This window comes from Carya illinoinensis, chromosome 6, assembly GCF_018687715.1.
Source record: "Carya illinoinensis cultivar Pawnee chromosome 6, C.illinoinensisPawnee_v1, whole genome shotgun sequence".
Lineage (NCBI taxonomy): Eukaryota > Viridiplantae > Streptophyta > Magnoliopsida > Fagales > Juglandaceae > Carya > Carya illinoinensis.
Window position 1 is genome coordinate 33,674,075 of NC_056757.1, and position 5,209 is coordinate 33,679,283.

General features: G+C 28.3%; 1 pseudogene; it reads left to right on the forward strand.

Annotated features, from left to right (window-relative positions):
• The first annotated feature begins 4,150 nt into the window (after positions 1-4,150).
• On the forward strand, positions 4,151-4,949 carry LOC122312793 (annotated as a pseudogene).
• Positions 4,950-5,209: the final 260 nt, after the last annotated feature.

The following is a 5,209-nucleotide window of genomic DNA, read 5'->3' on the forward strand; positions in this document are numbered from 1 at the left end:
AGTTGCATGAATAAATTAAAGTGGCTCTTTCTCTCTCTTCTTAAAAGTTCTTACTTTTTTAATCTCTCTCCCCAATCACTTATGAATTTATAGTTATTAAAGTTCATGCAGTATGCATCGATCCTGTAACCCATGCATTAATTATCATTTATTTACGAGGTATATTAAATATATATATATATATACTAGATCAGAACAACGTGCAAAACACGTTTATCTAATTGGATGAGATAAGATTTTTTATAAAAAAAAATATAATATTTTACAAAAAAATTTAATTAATGCATAATTTAATGCAAAAAAAAAAAGTAAATTTTAGGAAATATATTTAGACAATAATAAGTTAGTAAAGTATAATATATTTCAATATGTATATTCTGGCTAGATGTCATAATGGTTAATCTACGCTTGTAGTTAAATTATATTTTAGTTTAAAATCAAATATACAACATTATATATATACATGTAGGTACTACATACGTTCAGATTATTTTTTTTCTTCTCATCTTCTTTCTCTGGTCTGTTTGTTTGTTTTATTTTTTTTTCTTTTTACAAATATATATATATAGAAAAATAAAAATATCAACTAACACATCTTGATCATACGATCTTTGTGCTTATAAATTAATTCCTATGCTTTGCATGCATGTCTTTTAATTAGCAATTAATACTTGTGGTATTAAAAGATCAAGGGGCAAAAACGTAAAAGTAAAAGTAAAAGTAGAGTTTTTTATTGATTTAAAAGTAAAAGCAACTTAGAGGCAAAAACGTAACTACACAAAAAAAAAAAATTACTATTCATTATTGTTCATATGGTATAGACACTTATTATAATAGAATAAATATACATATAAATTTATATATATGCTTAATCAATTAATCATAACATCAAACTTATCAGAAAAAATCTACACAAAAATACACTATTATTTAACAACCCATTTCACAATCCATCAATATGCATGATAGTTTTATTTCATACAAAGTTATTAAGTTTTTTTAATTTAATTTTGATTTTTTTATTTAGTTAAAATTTTGAATTTTACTATACCTTTTAACATACAATAAATTGTAAAATAGTTGTAGAAAATATTGTGTATGTATTATTAATTTTCATTTTCCTTTCAGGTCGAACACATTGAGTATAATCTAACCATTGTCGTATAATAAAATAAACAAAAATGATATTTCTAATATTGAATTGTGTAAATTTTGCATTTTTTTTAATATTTAGAACCCATGTACAAAATATTACTGTAAAAGAAATAATCAAGTTTTGAGAAATATTTTTAAAAGTTAAAAAAAATGGTAGGAATTTTGACACTCAACCTGACTATTTCTATACCTATTTTGGGGGAAAGTTTAATATTGGGAGTTGGAAGTGGTGGAGGGAAAGAATGAGTAATGAAATCAAACTACCAAATTTCAAAGCAATGAAATCGGATGGAATCAATGTCGCTTAGACTCCCACCCAACTACTACGAGATATTTCTCATCTCTACACTTTGAGATACTGTTCAATTAATCTCAAGCTTAGAAATATTAAAAATAATTATAATAATTATTTAACTAAGATTAAACAAAAAAATATATATATGTATTAGAAGATCAAGGGGCAAAAACTTTTAATTAGCAATTAATACTTACTGTATTAGAAGATCAACGGGTAAAAAAGTAAAAATAAAAGTAGAGTTTTTTTATTAGTTTAAAAGTAAAAGCAACTCAGGGGTAAAAATGTAACTATATAACAAAAACAAGAAAAATAATGTTCATTACTGTTCATTTAGGATAGACACTTATTATAATAGATAGATATTTTATTATATTTATATCTATATAAATTATATAAATATATATTCTATATTCTATTATATATATGATATTTTATATAAATTATAATTTATATATAAATTTATATTATAATTTATATGTGTGATTTAAAATTTCTATTCATTCCTTATACAAACAAAGAAAAATGTAAAATAATTAAGTTTAAATCTATTTATCAATTACATTTACGAATACAATTATTTCAATAAAATATTATTTATTTATCAATTAAAATTCATTATGAAACATTAAAATCAAATAATAATATCTTATAAAAACTTTATTATTTTATTTTTTTTATAAAAATTATATCACTTTTTAAAAATAATCACTTTATTAAATTAAGAAAATATGCTCTGCACGTTACTTTACTATTAATGATTTGTCCTCTGTACTATACAGTTTTAGTTCAAGGTTCTTTTTTTTTTTAATTTTAAATGCTTTAAAACTGATTTAAGTCTATCTTATTATTTGATGTTAAAAAATATATATTTTTTTTCTAAAAACATTACACTATTTAATTTTTTCTTTAATAAAAACAATATTAATTCTTAAAAATAATATTTCTACACACTAGGTGAACGTCCCTTGGACATTGCCCAACTATTAGTATTTTAAAACAAATGGATAAATGGATGAAGACTTGGCGAGTCTTAGTCGTACCTAATGCATACATAAAAAGAAAATAATTTAGACATAAAGAGATTATAAAAATAAATTTATAAATTGATGCGACTTTATATGGTAGTACATTAGATTATAAAGTAAATCTAACAATTTTTATGAAATCACATTAATTTGTAAGTTTATTTTGTATATTAATCTCTTTGTGAATGTAATTATTCTCTAAAGAAAAATTTAGACAGCAGTTCAGTGATAATATTTATAAGTAATTTTTTTTAATCTTAAATTTCATCATTAGTAATTATATATGCCATTGATGTAGCATATTTTAAGTTCTTTTTATTGGTTAAATGTTGAAATAATAAAATTCATAATAAAAAAACAATATTTTTCTAGAGAAGGTAATTAAGATATCTTCAAGTACCATATATAACGGAAGGAGTTCCTAATTCTATTATGGAGATAGAATATTCGAAGAGATGGGCTTTTGCTTTCTTGTAAAGCTCAATTGTATAATAATGTTTCATGACATGATGGCCACCAAGCCATACTGCAATACAATATAGTAAAGGCCATTTGTTTAGTGAACTACGCTAATCCATTCCCATCAATTATATAATATCTGAAGTGGTCGACTTTGCTTGCATTCTCAATAATAGGTGCCAACAATAGTACTGCATGATATATGGTTAAAGAATGGTTCACATAGACATTAAAAGAAGATCTTTAAGCGATCAAATCGTTCGATCTAGACCATTTGCGTGTGAACTTGCATGCAAATTGCGCTCGTACGCATGCCGTTGTAGTTATAGTTGAAGGGGTCGCATTTGGTTTTCATTTTCAGTATGTATATATGCGAGCAGTAGTGATTAAAGAATGGTTCACATGACCCATTAAAACAATTTCTAATAATGTGACACGCCGACAGGAGGGAGAGGAAATCGGGAAGATGAAGACTTACAGAGGGATGTCGGCAACTGAAGTCTAAGCTAGTTCAACTGAAGTCTAATGGGCAAGATGGGCCGTACCAGTGGTGGGCAGTGAAGAGGCTGGGTTTGAGGCATGGTTCGAGTACAAGGCACGAGTCCTTTTAACTCATTTCTATTAGAAAAATTCTATATGCAGTTATTTTTACATATTTCTTTATGTACTTCAGTGATATGATTGGTTGTGTATTAAAAAAATTAATCCAGCTAATCATATCAGTGGAGTGCGCAAGAAGTATGCAAAAATGACTGTATGTAGCATTACTCTTTCTATTATTACTAGTAGTATTTGTAAGCAACACTAGTTTATCTGTAAGAACCATGGGCTTATGGGGTAATTTCGTAGTTTCCTTATTATAGTACAAATTAATAGTCGCCTCAGGGAAGTAGAGAAGCGTCTGGAACCTTTTCACTGTTACTGTTCTATTATAATTTGGAGCTGATCCCCTCAAAGAGAGCTGTTCTTACTTCGATTAATATACCATTCCATTACAAATCCATACCATTTCCTACTTTCATCATCCATATACGTTACAAATAAGTTAATAACCACTAATTATGACTCAATTTATATATACCAAGTCTTGCCTTATCCGTGTAAGGAATAACATTGACCTATTCAAAACTAACTTCCCGACCCTAGATCTCCCACGAAAAAAAAAAAAACATACAAAGCGAATAGTACTACTTGCTAAAGCTAAAGATCAAATATGGCCTCAAATATGATGCAAGTTGTTGCTCCTAAGTATCTTGCAACGGTGCTTCCGCTGGGTTTGGCATGCTGTAGCCATCTTGCCTCTCTCTCTGCCTGTAACCCCGGTCCTTTGCAAGACTTTTGCGTTGCAATCAATACTTCTATTACCTTTACTACTGTGTATAATATTTTTACTATAATTATGTTCGTTTTTCCTTGTGCGCTCCTTTTCATTTTCTACATCATAAGTTATCTATGTATGTACCAATATAATGGAAGTACTGCTCCTTAATTTGTAAAAATAAGGAAAGTCATTTGTTTGTATAGTATTTGTAAATGGAAAATTTTGCACGGACCTAAAGTTTGTCCCGGCTAATGATTTCTTTTTCTCGGGACTACACATTCCTAAAAATACCTTAAATCCACTCAACTCGAATGTCATTGTTGTGAATGTGGATCAAATACCAGGCTTCAACACACTTGACATATCTTTGGCTCGCATTAACCTCGCCCCATATGGCCTAAATCATGATCCTCACATCTACCCTCGTGGCACTGAATTTCCGGCCAGTAGTTTTAGAGGGTACTTTGAACGTTGGTTTTTGTCACTTCCAACGAAAACAATAATAGTCTCATCACCAAAGTTCTGAATAAGGGAAATGTCTTTGTTTTTCCGGTTCGTCTCGTTCACTTCTAATTAAATGTGGGAAATACCAATGTCATTTGCTTTTGCTAGTCTCAACAGCCAAAATCTTGGGATTATCACCATCGCAAAGGCTGTCTTTGAATCTAATCCTCTCATCAATGCCTTTTAAGTGGATAAGAATGTGATTACCGTTAGTTTTGGTGGGACAACAATTAGAGAAAGATGTGTAAAAGTCAACATGAATCATTAGATATTGTTTCAGACAAATTAACTATATATAATGAAATAAAAAAAGATTACTTTTGCAACTAGCAACGTTGCTAGTTGCAAAAAGTTCAATAGTACCTTATATTTTATTTCCTTCCGGTGCCTGCAACTTGATGCGTTGGTCCTTTCTTTTGATCTTGATCCCTGCAACGTACCGCGTAC